Below are 23,522 nucleotides of genomic sequence, written 5' to 3'. Positions count from 1 at the left end.
GATTAGGCCACCATGCACAGGAGAGCAGAAAAGAAGGGGAATGTGGGAGCAGTAGTGAGAGATTAGATGAGCAGAGCCCAGCCTGAGGGATGGGACAGGCCACCTTTTGACCGAGTGGATGCCCAGACTCTCAATATGGTTTGGGGCCCAGGAGGAACAAGGAGACTTTGGGGAATCATTGCTTTGTGTCAGGTGATGTGACATAGTAACCACTGAACTGCAGTCTGAAAGTCTAGGCCCATGTCCAGGATATGAGTTATAGACTTATCTCCCTTGTGGTGTTGAAGAATGAGTCTCAGTGTTGTCATTGTGTTACAATGACACATATTGGATCCTTCTCCACAGCCCTGCACATTGAGGAAGTTGTTTGTTTCCAGTCTCCAGAAAAACAGAAGGAACTCAGACCAGGAGTGCAGGGCTTGGAGTGATCCTAGCAGATGCCGATTACACAATGATTTGGCTCTTTCTCATGGAGTTAATGGAGACATGGAGGTGGACCGTGTTTTCCGATTACTAGACTTTATTGTCTTTTAGGGTAGCCAGAGTGGGTGTCCTTCAAAGAGCATAGCTGAAGGAGTAGATATTTTATGACAAGCTCTCTAGCCCTTTTAATAACATTGTGCCTTTGCACATTTGAGGTTAGACCTCAGACTGCTTGAGTAGTTCAGTGGCTCTTTTTATAGCAGCATAATTGCAGGGTTTTCACCTTGCTAATGGGGTCTGCTCTGTGGTCTTGAGTGGAGGGAGAGAGAGCCAGAAAACAAAAAAAGAAGAGAGTGGTTCCAGGTGGTAAACGTGATGACACCACCTCACCTGGGCGTTGTACAGGGTTGCTGTGAGTGGCTCTTTTAGGAGCACATGCTGGTTTTTTAAAAACCCATTTGATATTTTATTATTTGTTTTCTGCATTACTTTCTATTATTAAAGGTAATATGCTAAACTGTTGTTATCTTGATTTCTGCATTTTGTCCTTCCAGTAGTTCCCCCCCACCCCCACACCCCTGGTGTGTAATTCCGCAACATCAATTATCTTCATGGTGTTTTACAGCTATCACCACTATTTATTTCGCATTTCCCTATCACACTGGACAAAAACACAAACCTTGAAGCAAAGACTCCACATGGTAGGGATTTTTAAGCAGAACAGAGGGAGCTTACCTGTCTGTTGTTGTTGTTGTTGTTATGTGCTGTTGAGTCTCCTTCGACTCGTAACGACCCTATGTACAGGATCTCTGAACCCTGCCCATCCTGAGACAGTCTCACTGACTCCGACACACACCTCATTTCCCTAATACTGTATCAGTCCATCTCTTCTGGGGTCTTCCACTCCTGTACTGTCCCTCCACCCTTCTGAGCATGATGTCCTATTCCAAGGATTGGTCCCTCCTGGCCATGTGCCCAAAGTATGTGAGATGGAGCTTCAAAATCCTAGCTTCTGTGGAGAAACTTGGTTTCACCCTCTCCGAGACGGACCTGTTTGTTTTCTTGGTGGTTCATGGTGTATGTTCAAGGCTCTCTCCAGCACCACAGCTCAAAGGCATTGATTCTTCTCCTGTCATCCTTAGTCATTGTTCAGCTCTGATGCCATTGGTGGGTTTTGGAGACTGTAAATTGGAGGTAGTTGCCCTTCACTCTCCCCTGGAGTCACTGGTGTGTTCACACCACCAGAGAGGCACCCCCTTTGTGTGAGCACCCCAGCTCCCTGTGGACTGTGCCACCAGAGCTCCCTGAAAGCTATGGGTGGGTCTGAGTGTTTAGCTGTGAGGAGGGAGGAAGCAAAGCAAAGGCAGTTCAGCACAGTCAAAGCCACGTCAAGGTTGGGCACAGCGCCCACTCAGGCCTTGCCCATAGCAGCAGGTCTTCCTGGTGCACCCTCTCAGCATTGCCCTTGGCCTTGGCATTGTTTGTTCCCGTGCTCTGCATCACCTCGTGCTCCTTTGGCTTCACTGTTTGTATTCAGGGAGAAAATGTCCCAGGGTGGATCAGATTAGCATCTTCATGAACCTGCTGCCAGGGTCACAGAGGAAATGCCAGCCAAGACTTTTTTTCCAGAACAGAACTCACTGTGCACTTCAAGTAAGTTGAGAGACAGCCCTGAGGGAGGAGAAGGGGCACGTTCTCGGGGTCCATGCTCCCAGGCCACACAGCGTGAGCTGGAGCTGTCACACTTGTGCTTGACTACTTGTGGTTTCCGTAGAGCAGCTGAAATTTTTCCTCGTGGGCTTTTTAGTGAGGATTGATGGATGGATGCCACAGAGTTACCATTACCAGGTTCTTGCTCCAGTAACTAATTCACTGAAGATATTCTCCCAGGAAGGTGTTGCTGTTGTTGTTATGTGCCATCAAGTCACTTGTGACTCATAGTGACCCTTTGTACAAGAACTCTGAACACTGCTCTATCCTGGAGCCAACCTTATTGTCCCTGATACACCTATCCCTATTACTCCAGTCACTGAGTCAATCCATCTCATCTCTCTTGTGTTGTCCTTCCACCTTCCCAAGCATGATTTCCCTCTCCAAGGACCAGTCCTTCCTTGCAACATTCCCAGAGTTGTCAGACAGAGCTTCAGAATCTTTGCCTCCAAGCAGCAGTCTGGTTTCACCTTCTCCAGGATGAACCTGTTTGTTCTCCCAGCAGTGTTGCATATAATTATTTAAAAGTAGGACAGTGGCCATGAACGTCTGAATCCACCAAGGAATGTGTAATAACTCATTTGTTGATTATTTTAAAAACAAACAAAAACCCTAACAGCAAACCCCAGAATAAGGAGACAAATGCTGAGCCCGACTTTTACCTCCGGCAGTTTGAAATAAAAAGTGATACAAGTTCTCCCACTCCCCAGAAGTAGAACATTTCTATGAAAGCTTCCATAAGCCGGATAGCATAAAGGCCCCCCAAAAGGAATCTACTGAATCATACCAAGAAAACAGAATCTGTCTTGGAGGAAGTTTAACCCTGGGGTTCCTTAGAGGCAAAGATGGGGAAACTTCATCTCACTTACTTTGGGCGTGTTGTCAGGAGGGTCTGGTTCTTGGAAAAATGCATCAATCTGGAAAGGTGAGGATCAAAGAAAGATGAAGCCCCCACCGAGATGGATTGACTCTGTGGCCGTAACAGTGGGCTGGAGTCAGAGATGGTGCACATGGGTCAGGACAGGGCAAGCTTCAGATCTGTGGTCCATAGGGTCGCTCTGAGTCCTAGACCGCTTGATGCACCTGACAGCAATGGTGTGCGCAGACACAGTTCAGAGCTGTGGAGGCTTGATGCTGGGACGCTGTTGTTCCCAGGGAAGGAGCTTGGTGAGACCTGCCTCACTGACTCTTCAATAGCTTCTTGAACACTAGTTTTGGGGTTTATCTTTTTTACCCTTTAAAGTAAAAGTTCTCTTTCTTTCAAACTTTATTTCAATTAGCAAAATCAGATCATTAAATAGAAGTGGCATAAAGTGGCCTAACTTTTGAAAAGGAATGTCCACCTGTATATAAGCATGTTGTTGTTGTGTATCATCACGATGGAACCGACTCACAGTTGACCTCACAGCAGGTTTTTAGAGGCAGTAATAAATAGCACAGGAGGAGATTACCCATCCTTCTCCTATGGAGCAGCTGGTGAATTCGTACCATGTGCCTTTGGTTTGGCAGCACAATTCTTTGCCGCTAAGCTACCAGAGCTCCCTATATTTAAGCACCTCTCTGTCTCTATCTGTTGATCTGTCTTTATAATCAAGTCAGTTCCAGCTCACAGTTGGGAACCCCTTGGGTTACCAAGGCTGTATAGCTTTATGAAAGGAGAATACACATTTCCCCTTCACCATCACCACAGAGTGGTTGGTGGATTTGAACTGCCCACCCTAGCAAGCCAGATATGTTATGCACTATTTCACCAAGACTCCTTAAATAGACATCTAACATTCAGTTGGTTCCAGTTCATAGGGTGTGAAATGAATTGAGGTAGCATGAGAATGGCCACATCTGACCTCTCTTAACTTCACAAAGAAGAGCAGTCCCCATCAACAACATCCACAATACAAAACCAATTCCCCTAAGGTCAGACATGCCTCCACATTCATGCACCCATTTGTACTGATTCCAACATACTGTTGGGGCTGAAATCCATTGCAGTGGTCACACATACCTCACAGAACCATGCTCACAGTTACAGGGTTTACATGGAAAGTTAACAAGTTACAATTCAGATGGGCAACAGGACACAATTCCTCAGAACAGCTTCTCAAATGTATTCACAGGCCCTTTGTGTTCCCACTCCACGGCTTAGTGTTATAAGAGTTCTTGTAGTCCTGCCTATTACAGTGTCTTCCCTCAGCCCCGCAGCAGTCTTACATGGCTCTAGCTCCATGGGACAGCAGTTCCAATCAGCTGTCTCATGTTGGTCTCTGGTTCTCCACTATGGCTGCTGGTACTCTCCTTGTACATACTAGTTTAACTGGCAGGGGAATTTCTGGCCCAAAAGGATGTGTCTGCATTCTCTGCTGCTTTTCCCTTGCTGGTAGTCTGAGTCCCGCTTTTGCTGCCAAACCTGCTCACTTGAAACTTGGTGAGATGGGAAAAATGACCAATCTCCTAGTGATTAGTTTATGAACATCCTTTTCCAGGCTTCCACCCAGTCATGAGGAGAAAGTCAAAGCTGATGACTAGGAAAGCCATTGTGAGTGATACATGGATGACATCACATTCCGGAGCCTTATGCACATGTGTGTCATTGACTTACTGAAGAAATTGGGCCATTTTTTAAATGTATAGAGTGTTCCACATGCTACATTCCTCTGCTTCCTTTCCTCAAAGCATTGTTTATCTAATTTATCTGCCCTTTAAAGTTCTTTAAAACTCAAAGTTTTGAAAACAAAAGTTGAATTAAATTCAACTTCAACCTTTTTTTTTTTTAAAAAAGAAAGAATATTAAGAAGTATTGTGTGTTTTCTGTCTGGATGTCTTACTTTTGTTGTTGTTTTGTTAGGTGCCAAGTTGCATTTGTTTGTTAAGTTGAACACAGCTCATAGCAACCCTATGAACAAAAAATCTGAACCTTGTTCTATCCTGCGCCATCCTCACACTTTCCGACTCACAAGAGCCCATTGCAGCAGGCACTATGTCAGTCCATCTGGTGGAGGGTCTTCCTCTCCTTTGCCGGCCCTCCACCCTTCCCAGCATCATGTCTTTCTCCAAAGAATAGCCCCTTCTAGCAACATGCCCAAAGTATGTGAGGCAAAGACTCATCATCTCCAAGACATATCTGTTTGTTCCTTTGGCCATCCATGGGACATTCAGTGCTCTTCTCCATCACCACAGCTCAAAGGCATCAGTTCTTTTTCTGTAATCCGTATTCATTGTCCAGCTCTCAGATGAATAGCAAGTGATCTGAAAGACCGTGGCGTGAATCAGACACATCTCAAACTGGTATCATTACTCCTCAGTAATTTGGAGAGGTCCCTAACTGTAGATTTTCCCAGTACAATACTCCTTATTACCAGACTGCTGGTACTCAGAGTGTTAATTCTAGATCCAAGCAAGATGAAGCTGTTGACAGTTTAAGTCTCCTCTCCATCCATCATGATGCTGCCTATTGGTTTATTTTCCTGACACTGAGATACAATCCATACCGAAGACTGCATTTCTTTATCTTCTACAACAACTGCTTCAAGTCCTCCTCACTTTCAGCAATTTTAGAATTGAAAGTCTTACTTTTAGGGAAGTGAAAATTAATTAGTGAGTTGGAGTGTAACAGCTCCCGTTAACCTTTCATCCTTTAGTTTTCTCCAACATGACTATTACCTGAATTAATTTTTTTTCTGTGAATCACAAAATGGTGATTTTTCTTTTCTTTTTTTAGAAGACTGAGCACATCTTTTGTTCTTTGTTTTAAATTTCCATTCATTTATTGTTGCCCATTTTCCTCCCTGCCCCCACTACCCGCCAGTTCCTTTTTTCTTGGGAAAAAAAGTTATTTCATTGTTATACAGTCCCCCCTCCCCAACCTCTTTACTATGCAGCTCTTATTCTGGACTCTTGTCATGCCAATAATATCAAATCAAGTATTTATTTTATACAGTTGTCTATTTCAATGCTGTGTACATTATTTATCCCTTCTTTTCTTAGTTTCTTCCCACCCCCCAAGTCAGTCCTGTTTTATAACAGTGGAATTATGCAGTATCTGTCTTTTTGTGATTGAGATATTTCACTAAGCATAATGTCCTCCATGCTCACCCATTTAGTATAATATTTCACGAGTCCTTTGTTTTTTAGTGCTGCATAATATTCCATTGTGTGAATATACCACTGCTTTTCTACCCATTCATTTGTTGATGGGCACTTGGGTTGTTTCCAACCCTTTGCTATTGTGAATAAAGCCGCGATAAACATGGGTGTGCATATATCTGCTTGAGTGGCAGTTCTTGTTTCTTTAGGGTGTATGCCCAGTAGTGGAATTGCTGAGTCAAATGGTATTTCTACTTGCAACTTTTGGAGAAAGCGCCATATTGCCTTTCTGGAGTGGTTGCACCATTTTATACTCCCATCAACAATGGATAAGGGTCCCAGTTTCTCCACAACCTCGCCAACATTTGTTATTTGCTGCTCTGTTAAATTGTGGTATTTTTACAAGGGTCAGATGATATCTCATAGTGTTTTGATTTGCATCTCTCTTAGAGCTAGGGATTTTGAACACTTCTTCATGTGTTTGTTGGCCATCTGAATGTCTTTGGTGAAGTTTCTTTTCATACCTGTGCCCATTTTGCGATTGGATTGTTTACCTTTATCTTGTTGTGGTGCTCGAGTATTTTATAAATTCTAAATATAAGTCCCTTATCTGACAAATATTTTTCCCCATTCTGTGGCTTCCCTTTTTACCCTGTTGGAGAAGTTTTTGGATGTTCATAGGGATTTGGTTCTTAGAAGGTCCCATTCATCTATTTTATCCTCTCCTCATTGTAGAAAGATGGTGATTTTCTAATGCTGTTGTTCTTTTTAGGGAACTCTGGTAACCAAATAGGTAGAGAGTTGTGCTGCCAACCCAGCAGCAAGTGGTTCTAATCCACTAGCTGCTCCACCCGAGAAAAGCTCCTCTTATGTAATTTTCAGCCTCTGAAAACCTGATGGAGGGTTAGCTATGTGTCATTTCGACTCAAAAGACAATAAACAAGATCATCAATATTAGTCTTTTGATGGAAAAAGATATCATATTGAGGAAGGTTAGCAAAATAGAGGAAGAGCCTAAACAAGATAGGTTGACAGTGTGAAGGCAGCACCATGGAGCGCATGAAGGTGGTGCAGGATAGGGCAGGGGTCCGAGCTGTTAATAGGGTCAGTGTGAGTCAAGTCGATGGCTTGATGAGACGAGCAGCAACACCGGCCGTTTCAAAATTGTCAGGCTATGTTTGTCTGTGTTGAGAAAAATATATGCTTAATTTTTTTCCTCTGATGACCTGTTGTTAGTGTTTAACTATATTTTATGTATTTCATTTAACTGGTGTCCTTTCTGATGTTCTGTGTCATCTTCTGTCAACCGGAGCCCCTTCCTGGGGCTGCTATGACTTTTTGCCTGGTCCCCATTAGACTGGGAGTACTTGTTGACAAACAGGATGTTAAAGACACATCTTACTCACTTCCTGCCTCTTATCTGTAATTAGCCATTTCGCCAAGGACCATGAGTTCTTGGGGAGAGTGTGATGGCATTGTGGATACTGTAATTTAATGTTTAACTAATAAATAGTGTACCTAGTGGGGTTGCTATGAGTCTCCTATGACTCGATGGCACTTAACAACATCAATAATATGTAAGAAAGATTGACTGAAAAAAAATCAGCATGCTTTGTAAACTTCCACTGAAATAGCAATAAAAATGATATTCCCCCACCCCGATGTTTTCTGTGTTTTATAAGGTGAAGTCAGTTAGAAATAGATCTTGTCACCTAAAAGTCTAAGCAAAAGAAAAACAACAAACAGCCCGGGTTCCTTTTACTTAAGGAATTTAAATAAAATAAGAATCACAATTTTAATTGTAGGGTTGTTAAGTGTTGCTAGTTTGTCATTGCTTCCAAAGCTTTTTGACTAAATATGAGTGAAAAAGCTGTGATATTATTGGCAATCTCTGATGGCCTAGTGGCAAGAAGCTGCACTGCAATCCCAGAGGTGCATGGTTCAAATCCACCAGATTCTCTGCTGGAGAAGGAGGGACAATCTCCTCCTGTACCAGTCAGATCCGATTTGACGATACACATACACACACACACACACAAAATAATAAAATTTTAGGAAAAAAGATTGATATAAATTATTATATTTTATGTCAATTGTTATTACTTTTGATTAGTACTGATTTTCTCACTTTTACTGTAAACCCATATGTTGTTGTTAATGTTGTTAGCTGCTGGTGAGTTGACTATGACTCATAGTGATCCTATGAACAAAAGAGATATGGTGACCTTTGTCCTTAGGCAAAAACCTTCTTAATTATGATAATGTGATTTTTATGAAGACAGTGGTTTACATGTATGAATTAGATGCCTCTGCATCCACCTTAAGAATATCAAGTCCTCCTGTGCTTGTACAGTTTCCTTTTTTAAATGTGTAACTTTGATCAGGTTAGGGTTTTAAATGCTTTTTTTTCTGGTTTAGAGTGTGAAGTATGTATTGACTTTAATATTTGTATAAGTGACTCTTATTTTCCCTCAACATGACTTATTTATTAAAAGCTTTATTGCTTCCCTTCTGATGTAATGCGCTATCTTCTATGATCTGTTAGATTTTTTTTAAAGCTTAAAGGTCTGTTTCTGAGAACTATTCTTAATGATATTAATACAGAGATTTTAATGTCCATTTCAGTGATCAATCTAGTCCTTTTTTCACTTATTATAAATATTCCTTGGGAATCATTAATTTGAAGGCATAAAGAATTGTATAAAAAGATTAATAAAGTATTTTTCATAAATGATGAAGAATGTACCTAGGTAGAAATCTCCTCTAAATATGATGATGAGTTGTTTTGAGTTATTGCTTTAAATGTGTACATTATATACCATAGTATCCACTTTAAGAATCTTCTGCTCTACCCACTGAGCTAGCTGGGCAGTATCCGCTTAAGAAACATGAAGTGTCTGTAAATGAAAGGCTTCAGGTTCCACCTTCTCTTTCTCTTCATTTGTATAGCTTATGTGGATTCTTTACTCCTCAATGACTTTGTGCAGGATGAGTGCACAGTGAAATTTGAGAATGACACTGCATTGCCATTTAACCCCCTCAAACCCATGGCCTTCAAGTTGGAACCGACTCATAGTCGACTCATAGCTCCCTACCCACTAGGCCAGCAGAGTCCCCCTTAAACTTTTAACTCCTTCCTTTACATGCTCTGTGGGGCCCTTGAGTGGTGCTAACAGTTTAGTCATTGGCTGCTAACTGAGAAGTTGGAGGTTTGAATCCACCAAGAAGCTCTAAGAAAAGCCCGAGATGTGCAGTGAGCCACTGAATGCCCTGTGGAGTGCAGTTCTTCTCTGACAACACGGGTCTTCATGTGGTGGCCCAGATTCACAGCAGCAGTGATACTTAAGGTCTACGTGGCTGAGAGAGGTGATGCTTAGTGTTTGGACACTAGACAAATATTTTGTCATTTTCAAAGGAACAAATGTAAATTTGAATGCCCATTTTCTTGTAAATGAGCCAATAGGTCTAGAGAAGACATTGATAAATCATGTGCTGTTGTTGTTATGCACCACTGAGTTGGAACTTTTCTGAGATGGTAAACCACATGGGGGAAGATGGCCTCACTTTATCGTGATGAGCATCTGGTGGATTTGAACTGTATGCCTTTGGATTGGCAGCACAGCTCCTTACCACTACAACTCCTTACCACTAAAGCCACTAGAGCTTTATAACTCTGGTGGGTATTTATTATGTAGAGGGTAAGTATGTTGCTTTTAAAAACTGAAGCTTAGATCACATTATTTGTGGCTTTTGTGTTCGTGCAAACACTGTAGATATAGACAATGAGATGCTTGTTTTATTTCCTGAAGAAACCTCTGGGGAAAACTAAGAGACTAAATACACAGCATGAGTGAGTCAACTACTGACAGCAGACTGCCTCCCAGTTCCCCAGCTCCTTGAATGCTCTGTGGTGTCATGGCAGAAAATGACGTTTACAGCCAGGGAAATGGATTCAGGAGTTGACTTTTTTCTCTGCATTCAGATTTCTTGCCTGGAAAAATAATAGTATCTGCCATCTGATATTTTTAGGGCACCCTGGTGACATAATACTTGGCTACCAAAACAAAAGGTCGATGTGCCATCAAAATGACACCATCCTCCATGGAATAAAGATGTAGCAATCTGTGTCCATAAAGGTTATCACCTTAGAAGTCCTGTGGGCTGCTCCTTCTCTGCTTAACAGGCTTGCCCTTAGTTAGAATCACCTATGGCAGTGGGCTTTAGATGTTAATATTTTGTGGGGGGAAAAAAAATCTTATTAAGTGTACCTGACCAAATACTTGACATACATTGTTGTTGTTAGGTGCTGTTGATTCAGATATGCCTCAGCGACCCTATGAATGACAGATCTGGACCCTGACCTGTCCTGTGCCATCCTGTGCCGTCTCTGACACTCTGCCCATTGCTACAGTCACTGTGTCAATCCGTCTGGTTGAAGGGCTTCTCCTTTGCTGCCCCTCCACCTTCCCGAGCATGTTGTCCCTCTCCAAGGAATAGCCTCTCCTAGGAACATGCCCGAAATACATGAGACAAAAGTTTTCCCATCTTTACCTTCAAGGAACACCTTTGGCTACACCTTCTTCAAGGCATATCTGTTTGTTCTTTTGGCCATCCATGGGATCCTCAGGACTTGGGCATTTGAAATGTGTCCCCTGTCTGCCACCTCTGTCTGTTCTTTCTTCCTGCAACACAGAATTATTCACAAGTGGCCAATGTTATTTCTGTGGCCTTTGTGAATGTTTCTAGTATTATGTTTAATTTTGACTGCATCTGTAAATCTGATTTTTAAAAAAATCTTGTACATTTGAAGGTTCTCTCATTTTTTCAGGACGTGGAGAAGTATATTTCTACAACAGAAGAGGGTTTGATGAAATGATTTGTAATGTTGCCAGTTGAACTGCTCTTAAAATCCACGCTGCCTTCCGCTTCACGTTTTGAGCTCTCCTCTGTTTTCAGCTCAGAAGTCAGCAGCACATGTGGTTGGAACCTTGCTATGGTGTTGAGGTCATTTGCAGTCTTTCCTTCTTCAGCCTTATCTTTTAAAAGGATGACAAATTCTCATTTTATTATTTTTCTCACTTTTACCTTTCTCGCACCTGGAAGTTGGGAATGCTTCCAAGCTTTTTTTGATCATGACCTGCAGAGACTCTTGGGCTTAGATCCTCATATTTTCTTGAAGAGAAATCATAGGAATGTGTGCTTGGCTGAAACAGTTCCCAGCGTGTGCCTACCCTTATATTCTGTTTCCTTACTCTCTTACCTGTTTTTCTGTTTTGTTTTAAAGCTGTTTTCTGGTGGCCTGCTTCATGTCTCTTGAAAACCATGGCTTTGGTGTAGGCTCTGAGCTTTGGGACGCTCCATACATTGGGTGACTTTCTTTGTTTCCTTTGAAACAGCGTGCAGTCTGCCTGACTGGACTTGTGTATTTGTTCAGCTTTCCGGCAGGGGAAGTTATAGTTTGGAAAATGTCTCTGCCATTTGGCAACTTCTGTAGGAAATAGAAGACAGTAGGGTGGAAAAGTTTCATTATATTGTTTGTGTTTAATGTGGGAGCCTCGAAACTATGTCTTATAGTCAGGAGTAGGGGAAGTTTTAATAAAAGCTGATGTGGTTTGGTGGGCAGGCTTTATGTGTGTATTCATTTTCTCTTGTAAGATGTGAGCTTGTTTTTGTGTTAAAATCATCCACCCTTGTCATAAGCTCTTCCCAAATAGATTGGTTTTGTTCTTTATTTTTATTCAAGAAGAAAAGCTTAATATTTTCATGACTGTCTTGAGTTGTAATCACAAAGTGACTTTATGTGTTGGGGCTTGATTATAATTATATTCATGAAGTTTATGTTGACGCACAAGGGAAGAACCGTCATGTGAACTGTGTTGACTGTAAGGAGCTTAGGAGGCTAAATGATGATCTATTTCATGTTACCCAGGAAGAGCTGATGAGGGTGAGGGGAGAGCAGGGGCAGAGAGGTTGCTTTTAAAAATAAACACAAAGTGGCCTTTTCAGTGTCAGGGAGGTACTGGAGCTAAGAACTGTGCAGCATTTAGTTAAAATGAAAAGGTATCTTCTCCTGTAAGGACACCCTGGGACTTCAAAGTTGTAGTAAAGGGCTTTATCTCCTGGCTTGCCTTCCATTTGATGTATGACCTTAGGGAAGTATCCATGTCTTCATTTGGTTTCCTTCCAAATCTGTAAAATAGTGCCTGAAACAGAATAAGGCTGTAAAAGTGATTCCTTCCCCAACTGCCTGTTCTTTCATATAACGCCAAGTCTTTATTTTTTTTTAGTGCATGAATACATTTAGCAAAAAATGAAGACAGTGATACTTTGTTTTCAACATATTCCTCACTTGTTTAATAAGTTCACTGATTGGGTTTTATTATAATGAATAAAAAAAGAAGTTTTAAAGTACTGTCCTGCTTGCCTGAGCTGGACAGAGGAAGCTGGAGGCTCACCCTATAGTTCTGATTAGGCAGCTGTTTATTGATGACAGAAGGACAGTACTCTAGCAGTGTTATGTCTAAAAAGTTGGAAGAATGCAAGGGAAATGTATATTGTTGTTTTACACTCTCAGTTTCCCTCATGAATCAGTCTCTTAGAACTTTGTCTTAATTTCTTCCCAAACTGTCCATTCAGAATAGCATTCCTAGGATGATGTTTTTCATCTTTACTGGCCCCAGATCTACAAGTCAGCATAGAGTGTTTATGAGTTCTGTACATGAATTTACACTTTGGGAAGAAGAAGGAGAAGAAGAATAAATAACTGAGAGAGTTCCTTTTTAATAAAATATATGTCTGCCTTTTGTGTAAACTGTACCTGAGTCTGGTGACATTTTTGTTTCTCATATTGGCTAGTTTGATTTGTTTGTTGCATGTAATTTCTTTAATGTTAGAATTTCCTCTGCTTCCACGTGGAAGTCAGGTCCTCCCTGCTGCGGTGTTGTACTTCTCTTTCCAAATAAGACATAACTCACACCAGTAATGAGTTATCACTGAGCAAACTGCAACCAAGGCAGCCATGTATGTCAGAGGGGCACTGTGCTCCATCAAATTTTCATTGGCTGATTTTGAGGGAATAAATCACCAGGCGTTTCATCTTAGGAGCCTTAAGGTGGACTTGAACTTCCAGCCTTTCACTTAGTAATGATGTGTGTTAGTCTTTTGTACTACTCACACTCTCCCATATCTGATACACATGGTGGTGGTTTGTTGGGTTTTTTTGTTTGTTTGTTTTGTTTTCTTGTCTGGGACTATTCTTGCTTCAAGGCAATAAGATTTCCTGAGCATCTGGTATATGGCAGATGCTTCACCGGGAGGTGGGCAAGTCCCCTCCTGCCAGCGTGTCTCTTGTCAGCTGAAGGTGACAGTGAAAGCGAGGAAGACCCTCGACTAGATGCATTGACACAGTGACTGTAACAGTGGGCTCAAGGCTGTCAGATAATGAGGCTGGCACAGGAGAAGGCAAGATTCAGATCTGCTGTTCATAGGGTCGCTGTGAATTGCAATTGACTCAGCGGGCACCTAACAATGGGAGGATCTTTGGGATGAGACTAGACATCTAAAATGACTAATAAATGTTTTGTTAACAATTTTGCTTAGTGCTTCAATAAAAAGATGGGGTTGTTCTTTTCTTTTTAGTTGTTTTTGAAATCATTAAACATTTTCATGCTTTTTTTTAACATATACTATAACACATCTTATTATATATGTTTTTTAAGAGCTAATGTAAGTAGTACAAAGCATGAACCATAGACTTGTAAATTTCCTAGCCTAGTGTTTTTCTGTCTCCGCGAGTCAGATTTGACTTGGCGACAGCTCGCAACAGTTGCTGCTGTGCCCAGGGATGTGACAGAGTGCTTTTCATCTTTGGGCAGCCTGCAGTTTTCCCAAAGAAGCCCTTTTCTCTGTGAGCCTGGTCCTCGGCCTTCTTCAGGAACCCTCGTTTTAACAGGGAAACTGAGACACTGTTGAGAATCTGTCTACTTCTCTTGTTTCATGTTGAAATATCTGGTTCCCATCGCATGAGTGGACATGGAAGGAATTCCATGTGTTAGCCACACCCATAGCCCTTGTGCTGTGATTAAGCTCTTAAACAACAGTTTGAATCCAAAAAGACATGATGATCTGTTCACAACAATTAAAACCTAGAAAATACCATGGGCAGTTCCACCATGTCTTATAGGGCTGTTAGGAGTCAGAATTGACTTGATACATAACAACAGTGCTGATAGGCACTCACAGAACAATTCCAGGTGTAACTTGCTTGGCGGCTGTTGCATCCTTGAGGCAGTGGGACGGGTGTGTGCAAATTCCCCAGGCTGTGCAAGTGGAGACCAAGGCAGAATGAAGGTGCCTTCTTTTTTGTCTGGCAAATTTTTTGTGGCCCTCGATGTGAGACTCTACTAGTAATTTATATTCAAGGATCCATGACACCTGAAAGGGAGTTTATGTTCTAGGAATTATTTTTATTTTGTTTTGAAATCTGTCTTTTCTTATTTTACTCTAGGTGCAACCTTAGAAGAAATAAACCAGCACTGGGACTGGCTGGAACAAAATCTCCTGCATACTTTGTCTGTCTTTGATAATAAAGAAGATATTGCTAGTTTTGTGAAAGGGAAAGTGAAGGTAGGTCCCTAAACTTTAATTTTTCACCCATATCTCTGTCTTCCTTATAACAGCCTTCTAAGATCTTGCACACTACAGGAATTTTAATCATATAGTCAACCAACATTTGGTGGGCGTGCCTGTATTTAAAAAAGTGGGCCTAATGTGAATTGATTTTGAGATGAACATTCTCTTAAGTGGTACAGCAGTGGTCCATCTCTTTGCTCTACTGAAGTAACTTGGAGTTGCTGTGGTGCTCAGCACTGTGCCATAGGTGTGTCAAGCGCCACAATGGCTACCCATCATGGACAGTGTTTGGTAGAGCTCCCAGATTGATTCAGCTTTGGAAGCAGGAATGGCATCCACTTCCTAAACCACGTGCCTCTGGAAACTCTATGAACATAGAGAAACGATGATAGTTACAGAACAGGGTTCAGGTCTTTTGTTCATAGGATTGCTATGAGTTATACTCGACTCGATGGTACTTAATAACAACAATGGTTTTCTCCACCAAAACTGTACCCCTTGATTATGTAAAGCCAGATAAGCTTAACATGATGTCAGATTGGGTAGTTTTTGTTGTTGGATGCCATTGAGTCATTTTGGTTTCATACTGACCTCGCTGGACAAAGTAGAACTGCCCCAGAGATTGTTCTAAACGATAATCTATCAGGAATTGCACACTAATGCAAAGCCAGGGCTTCTCTAGCAGTTCACATCCTCCAGCAGCGCTGAGCGAGAAAGACAGGAGGTCTCCTTCCAGGCAATTTGAGCCCCGGAAACCCATTGGAGGGTCAGCTGTGAGTCAGTTCCAACCTGATAACAGTGAGTTCTAAATCTTGGCAAGAGCTCATTGCTGGTCTCTCTCATGGAACCACTGGCTGGATTTGCACGGCCACTCTCGTAGTTAGCAGCCAAGGGCTTAACGGTTGTGTCACCAGGACTTCCTAAATTTGGCAGTCAGTCTCAATACAACCAGCAAAATAGCACCTAAGGTAGATAATAATGTCCTTTTAGGGCCTAGTGTTTGCTGTCTTTTACAGAAATAGAAGCTCTTTTCTCTTTTGGTGTCAGGGAAAAAGAAGAGGTCAAGTTTCTGTATTTCCAGAAGAGCAACGTGATTTTGATTCCTTAAATCCTTAATTAGTTATTCCTCACCTTTTTTACAGGTGAGGTGTGTTTTTCTGGTTAAGAGGGAATTCAGGTGTCCTTATAGTAAGGAGTTGTACTGCCAGCTTGAAGGCGTGGCGTTCGAATCCACCAGCCTCTATGAGGCAGCCTCCTCCTCCGCAATTTACAGCCTCTGAAAACCTGCTGCAGGGGCAGCTACGAGGCTGTTCTGACTCGACAGCACCCGAAAACCACCACCTCGTGAAGAGCTGCCTCTGCCCACAAGTGCTGTGGGGATGTTTAATTTTAAAATATATTAATTAAAAATATTAATTAAATGGAATGAAAGCCAATTAAATTTTGAGATGGCAAAGTAGGAGTATTTGAGGAGTTGTGTGTTCCTATCTCCTGTGAATTACAGTCTTACATAACTTGGTTTCATTGCAGTGGTATGATTGATAACCATTGCTTCAAAAGCCTTACCAGGCAAGGAGAGACTTTTTCTCATTCTAAATTTAACTCTGACAGGAAGCACTTCAACACATCATCCTGTAATACAATTTTCCCTCCTTAGAGTAAAACCTCCCAGACATTAGTTTAGTTTGGTTTTTTCCTTCAAAAAGCATACCTTTCCAACTCCCTAATAGCTTCTGCTTTTAGTAATGGGTTTCATGATATAATTCTCTTGCTTTTAAAGGAACAAAATAGAAAGGGTTTTTTTGTTTTTTGGGTTTTTTTTGGTGTGCCTTTGAGGGTTGGGTGTGATGATGTCTTAGTCTCTTAGTGGTGCTGTAACGGAAATGCCACGGTAGATGACTTTAAGGAGCAAATTTATTTTCTTAGTGTTTTCGTTATTATTGTTAGGTGCCATTGAGTCCACTCTGACTCATGTGCCCTGTGCCGTCCTCACAGTCTCTGCCATGCTCAAGTCCATTGTTATAGTCACTGTGGCGGCTCATCTCCTTGAGAGTCTTCCTCTTTTAATAGCTCTGCTTTTCCAAGCATGATGTCTTTTTCCAAAGACTGGTTCTTCCTAATAACATGCCCAAAGTCCGTAAGATGCGCTTCACCTACCTTGCCTCAAAGGAGCACCCTGGTTGCATTTGCTCCTTGTAGCTTCGAAGGCTAAATGCCAGCGTACTAACTCTGGGAGAAGGCTCTATCCAGCTGCTGCTTCTTGTTGGAGCTTCTCTGGCATTCCCTGGAGATACCCATGTGTCTTTCCTCCATTCCGTACCTCCTTGCTGCTATGTCTCATCCGATTTGTCTACCTCAGATGTTATTCAGTATGAAACACACTCTATACTGATACAGCTATTAACGTGACAAAGAAGACCTGATTCACAGAGATAAAAACAAAAACCAAATGCTGTCCATTCAACTCCTACTCGTTAACAAGCTGTAAGACAGGATAGAGGTGACCACAGTGTTGCCATGGCTGTAAATCTTTATGGAAGCATGCTTCCTCGTCTTGCTCCCACAGAGCAACTGCTGGGTCTGAACTGGCAACCTTTTATTCAGCAGACCACTGTGTCACAGAGCTCTTCCATAGGAATAGCAAAAGCATACCTAACCCATTACCACTGAATCAGTTCAGACTCATGGCGATCCTCCTCTGCGTCTTCAAGGCTGTAAATCCTTCCAGGAGGAGACTGTTCACTCTCTCCCTTGGAGTGGCTGATAGATTCAAACTGCTAGCCTTTCAGTTAGCAGCCCAGGATGCAGTGCACTGGCCTCCCAGGGCTCTTTTCCACAGACATAGAGATTAGTGCATGCTTATTGTTTAATCATGTCATTGACTCCATAACAAGGGTACTGGTACCCTTGAAATTAGGTGATACACAGGGGCCAGAAGCTCCAAGGAGTTTAGTAATATCAATATAATGTCTTTGGGTGGTCCTCCTGGCCTTTGGATGCTAATTGAGTGAGCTTAACATACAAAGGAGGGAGAAAGCAACCCCCAAAACCCACAGACGTACACTTAATTTTTTTTTCTTTCTCACTTGTTTTTTAATTATTAATTTCAATGAAAATTTACAGAGACTTTGGATTTCCATTCATTCATTGTTGCACTTTTCTCCCCTCCCAACCCTCGCCCCCCATACACTCCCCTCTTGGAAAAATAAAAGAAAAAATCTTTCATTGTTTTACAAACCCTCCCCCAGGTCCACTCCATCATGTAGCCTTCACTGTAGACACCTGTCATGACAAAAATACCTAATCACATATCCCTTTTAAACAGTTTTCTCCCTCATCTGCTTCAATGCAGTATGCACTACTGGACCCATCTTTCTCAATCTCCCCCAACTCCTATGTCAGTCCCATTTTACAACAGTGGCACCATGCAGTATTTGTCCTTTTGTGACTAAGATAATTCACTCAGCATAATGTCCTCCAGAGTCACCCATTTTGAATAATATTTCATGAGTCCCTTGTTTTTCAATGCAGCATAGTATTCCATTGGGTGAATATACCACAGCTTCTCTATCCATTCATTTGTTGATGGTCACTTAGGTTGTTTGCAAATCCTTGCTATTGTGAACAAAGCTGCGATAAACATGGGTGTGCATTTATCTGCTTGGGTGTCAGTTATGGTCTCTTTGGGGTATATTCCCAGTAGTGGAATTGCTGGGTCAAATGGTTTCTCTTTTTCAACATTTTGAGAAAGCGCCATACCGCCTTCCACAGTAGTTGCACCATTTTACACTCCCACCAACAGTGAATAAGGGTTCCAGTTTCTCCACAACCTTGCCAGCATTTGCTGCTTGCTGTTCTGTTAAATTTTGCTGTTCTTACTGGGGTGAGGTGATATCTCATAGTTGGTCAGACATACACTTTAAACAATGTTCAGGGAAGGTGACGGGTCTGGAGCAGGGTTAGAGGGTGAGCCTGCTGTGCTTACGAGAGCACAGTGTGGTGTCTGCTGTCCCTTTCTTCTGGCTAAACCCAATGATGTGGGGATTGGGGTTTTGTACTCATAGGTCTATCTCCTCTCATGCAATGTGCCACTTCCAAAAACTCACTGAAGGGTCAGCTGAGTCAGTTCTAACTTGGCTGCACACAACAACTAACAGGTCCATGGAGCTCTGGCTAAGTAATAAGAAGCTGTACTGTAATCCCAAAGGCACACAGTTTGAATCCACCCGATGCTCCTCAGGAGAAAGATGGGCACCTCCTCCCTTGCCGTTTACTGTCTCTGAAAACTCACTGGGGAGTCAGCTATGGGTCAGTTCTGACTTGATGTCTAACAACAACTCATAGGTCCTGAGCATCTGCCTGCTTTATCTAACAAGTTACCACCTTATAGATTCCAGCTCTTGCTGACCCAGGCATGCTGGGGTGGAATTTCTGCATAAGGATTTTCAAGCAAATCACTGCACTTTTCTTATAAGGGTGTATTTGAACCTCCACTCGTTAAGGTAGTTGTTGTTGTAAGTGCTGTCGAATCACTTGTGACTCATAACGACCTTATGTATAACAGCCCTAAACCCTGCTCTATCCCAAGCCAACCTCATTGTCTCTGACACACCTACCCCCATTACGCCAGTCACTGAGTCAATCTGTCTCATCATCTTCCCCTCCTGTGCTGTCCCTCCATCCTCCCAAGCATGACGTCCCTCTCCAAGGACTGGTTCCTCTTTGCAGCATGTTCAATGTATGTCAGATGGAGCTTCAGAATTCTTCCCTCCAGGGGACAACCTGGTTTCACCCTCTTTAGGATGAACCTGTTTGTTCTCTTAGCTGTCCATGGTATATTTAATACTTTTCTCCAACAACACAGCTCAAAGGCATCAATTCTCCTTCTATCATCCCTAATCACTGTCTAGCTTTCTGATGTATAGCATGTAATTACAAAGACCTTGGCCTGGATCAGGTGCACCTTAGGATCCAGACTGACATTGATCTTCAGTACTCTGTAGGTGTCCCTGAGTGTTTAATGGTTTCTGTAACCTATTAAAGCTTTAAACAAAAAGTTCTTTGTACTTTGAGCCATTACTGTTAGCAGACACCACAGTTCCACAGAAATCAAGTGTCTAGATGGTGATCATTTGTAGCTATGTCCAGAGACAACAGATCCTGGTCAACAAACATGACTTGTTTCCCTAGTGCTTTTTTAAAAATGTCTTTACTTTCAATAAATTATTACTGAACATTTTGATCAAAGATTTTATGGGAGAAAAAAAAAATCTTGATCAAATGGGAGAAAATGAAGAACAGAATTTTTCAATTTTCATGGCTTCAAGGCTTTCTGGAGCCAGAGACTTGATGAACTGAAACTACTGCTCTGAGGTGACCTTTAACCTCCACTAAACACTTTTTCATCTATGAGTGCAACACAAGTACCACAAGTGGATGATTTTAAGGAACAGAAATGCATTTTCTCATGGTTCAAGGTGCTCAAACTTCTAATCGGAGAACCAGCCGCAGGGATGGCTCTCTGCCGTTTTGGGGGACAGTTCATGTCTCTTTCAGGTTACTCTTCTTTCGTTTCTCGATGGTCTTGCCATCTATCTTGCCCTGTTTGTACTTGTCATTGTGTCTACTGTGTTCTTTTTAGGGAGCTCTGGTGGCCTAGAGGTGAGGAGTTGTGCTTCCACCCAGGAGTCACTTTGTCTAAATGTTCCAGGTACTCCCTGGGCGGGAGAAAGGTGGCAAATCTCCTATGCAGTTTGGTGTTGTGTGCTGTTTAGTGGGAAGCGACCCACAGCTCACCCTCCAGCAGGTTTTCAGAGGCAATAAATTGCACGGGAAAAGAGCAGCTGGTGCATTTGAACTATGTACCTTTATGTTGGCAGCACAACTTCTTACCAGTAGGCCTCCAGTTGGGGAGGTCTGGTGTCCTAGTGATAAGAAGCTGTGCTGCTGTCCTAACAGCCAACAAGAAACCAGCAGTTATTGTCTCAGAAAACTTCAATGATTAGGTACAAAACATACCCAATACTGTTAAGACATCATTAATATAACAAAGGAAGCACTTTCCAATGGGATTATATTCATAGGCATATGCTTGACCAGAACCAAGCCCAGGAGATGGTTCTGACTCACAGTGACCCCGTGGTTCTGTATAGAGTAGTCTCATACTCTTTCCTGGGATGTAATCTTTATCAAAGCTGACTGCCACATTTTTCTCCCATTGAGCAACTTGTGGATTTGAACTGCAGGCCTTTCTTTTAGCAATGAAACTCTTAACCACTGCTCCACAAAAGCTAGAATTTTGAGGGGACACTGTTCTATTCCTAACAGAAGCTGTTGTGTTTTTGTCATCAGGCTCTGATTGCAGAGGAGACAAGCAGCAAACTTGCAGAGCAGGAAGAGGAGCCTGAGAAATTCCGAGAAGCTTTGGTGAAGTTTGAGGCCAGGTTTAACTTCCCGGAGGCGGAGAAGCTCGTCACCTATTACTCCTGCTGTTGCTGGAAGGGCAAAGTGCCCCGTCAAGGCTGGCTGTACCTCAGCATCAACCACCTCTGCTTCTACTCCTTCTTCCTGGGCAAGGAACGTAAGTGGAGGCTCCTGATGACCTCTGGGGCTGTTTGCTCCTTTACAGACAAATTCAGCCTCAAGATGCGTAGCACCTGGTCTTGAGAAATGGGATTAGCGTGAAAAGATGTGAAAAGAGTTTTAGCTAAATAGTTGAGATGGCTGCAGTTTGACTGAAGGCTCAGTTATGGGTCAATTCTGACTCGATGGTACACAGCAACAAGTACTGTTGAACCCAAACCCAAACCCATTGCCTTTGAGTTGATGCCAGATGATGACTTCATGTGCACGAGTTAGAACTGCTCCCTAGGCTTTTGAAGGCTGTGACTTTTTGGAGCTTTATCTCTAGGACTTTGTTGACAGGCACTTCTGGGTAGATTTGGACCATCAGCTTTTCAGTTAGTAGCTGAGCATTCATTTGTGTCACCAGGAACTCCACTACATCTATGAATGGGTTTGATTTGTGAGAATCTGTTTTCTTTCTTGTTGTGTACCATTGAATTGGATCCGACCCACACAGGAGGAGACGGCCCTCCTTCTCCAGTGGAGCATCTGGGGAATTCGAACTGTACACCTTCAGGATTGCAGCACAGCTTCTTGCCACTAGGCCACCAGAGATCCCTAAGAATCCTTTTTTTTTAAAAAAAAATTGCTTTGAAAAACATTTCTGTGTAGTTTACATCACATAGCTGTTAAGTTGTTATATGAACTAAAATATTGCTTTTACTACTATATATTTATTTGAATATATAGTGTCATGGCTGATGATGTCCAAGTAACTTGAAAGGAATAGAACATACTCCTTCTTAGTACAGGGCACTGTTCTTAAATTTCCAGCCCTGAAAATCACTACTGCTCTTTGGAAGAATGGAGAGAAATGCAGTTGCTTCCAAGAGGGGAATTCTTCTCTTGTCTCATTGGTTCACTTTAAAAACACAACAAATTATGGCTGACATTAAGAAGAGGAGGGATCCCAGAACACTTAATGTGCTCTTGGGAAACTTATGCCTAGACGAAAGGAAGTTGTCCAAACAGAACGAAGGAACATGGAATGGTTTAAAATTAAGTAAGATGTACATCATGGTTGTATCTTTTCTTCATTCAGTTTGCATGATCAGCAGATAATTAGTGGCTGGAGTTTATGAAGAAGAATGTAGCATCGGGATCAGAAGATGACTCATTAACCACTTGTGTTCTGCTTATGACATTATCTTGCTTGTTGAAAGTGAAGAGGACTTGAAGTTCTTGCTGCAGAAGATCAAAGACTACAACCTTTCAATTGATTACGTCTTAACAACAAAAAAGAAAAAAATCATCACCACGGGACCATTAGGCAACATCATAATAGGTGGAGAAAAGATTGAAATTGTTAATGATTACTTGGATCAACAATTGAAACCTTTGATGCCAGAAGTCAAGAAAGCGAAAGATGTATCACTTTGGGAAAAGCAACAACCTCTCCAATGTGCTGAAGAGAAATGATGTTAGTTTAAAGACTAATGTGTGCCTGGCATGCTGAATTGACAGTGACTGCAGCAATGAGCTAAAGTATGTTGAAGAAGACAAGGTTCAAATCTGTTGTTATAGAGTCACTATGAGTTGTAGTCAACTTGACAGCACAAACCAACAAAAACTGCAGACAGTATGAGGTTACAAGGTATGAAATCTATGGAAGAATAGGAGTATCACCACTTGTTTATATTTGAGGATATCTTAGGTATGCAGTATTGCCATGACAGAAATATTACAAGTGAATGACTTAAACAAATTTATTCTCTTATAGTTTGGGGAGCTCTGGTGGCATAGTGGTAGGAATTGTGCTACCAACCCAAAGGCACAGGGTTTGAATCCACTAGCTACTCCACAGGAATAAGAGTGGCAGTCGCCTCATATGTGATTTACTGCCTCTGAAAACCTCCTGGAGAGTCAGCTATGAGTTGGTTCCAAGTGTACAGTTTAAGAGACTGTTATTGTTGTTATGTGCCATCGAGTCATTTGTGACTCATAGTGACCCTATGTACAAGAGCTCTAAATGCTGTTCTATCCTGTGCCAACCTAGCCATCTTATTCTTAAACGCACTTATTCCCACCGCTCCAATCACAGAATTGATCCATCT

General features: G+C 42.1%; 1 protein-coding gene across 2 annotated transcripts in view; it reads left to right on the top strand.

Moving 5' to 3' along the window:
* TBC1D8 (TBC1 domain family, member 8 (with GRAM domain)) overlaps nucleotides 1-23,522 on the top strand; it is a 98,890-nt gene that overhangs the window by 13,231 nt on the left and 62,137 nt on the right. For both annotated transcript variants that reach the window (XM_006887800.1, XM_006887799.1), the window contains exons 2-3: nucleotides 14,720-14,838; nucleotides 21,196-21,424. The gene's annotated coding sequence lies outside the window, so the exon portion shown is untranslated. The remainder of the gene's footprint in view (nucleotides 1-14,719; nucleotides 14,839-21,195; nucleotides 21,425-23,522) is intronic.

Source organism: Elephantulus edwardii, unplaced genomic scaffold (assembly GCF_000299155.1).
Source record: "Elephantulus edwardii isolate Elephantulus edwardi_28Jun2011 unplaced genomic scaffold, EleEdw1.0 scaffold00062, whole genome shotgun sequence".
NCBI classification, from domain to species: domain Eukaryota; kingdom Metazoa; phylum Chordata; class Mammalia; order Macroscelidea; family Macroscelididae; genus Elephantulus; species Elephantulus edwardii.
The sequence above is the reverse complement of the archived record's forward strand: the minus strand, read 5'-3'. Positions and strand labels throughout refer to the sequence as shown.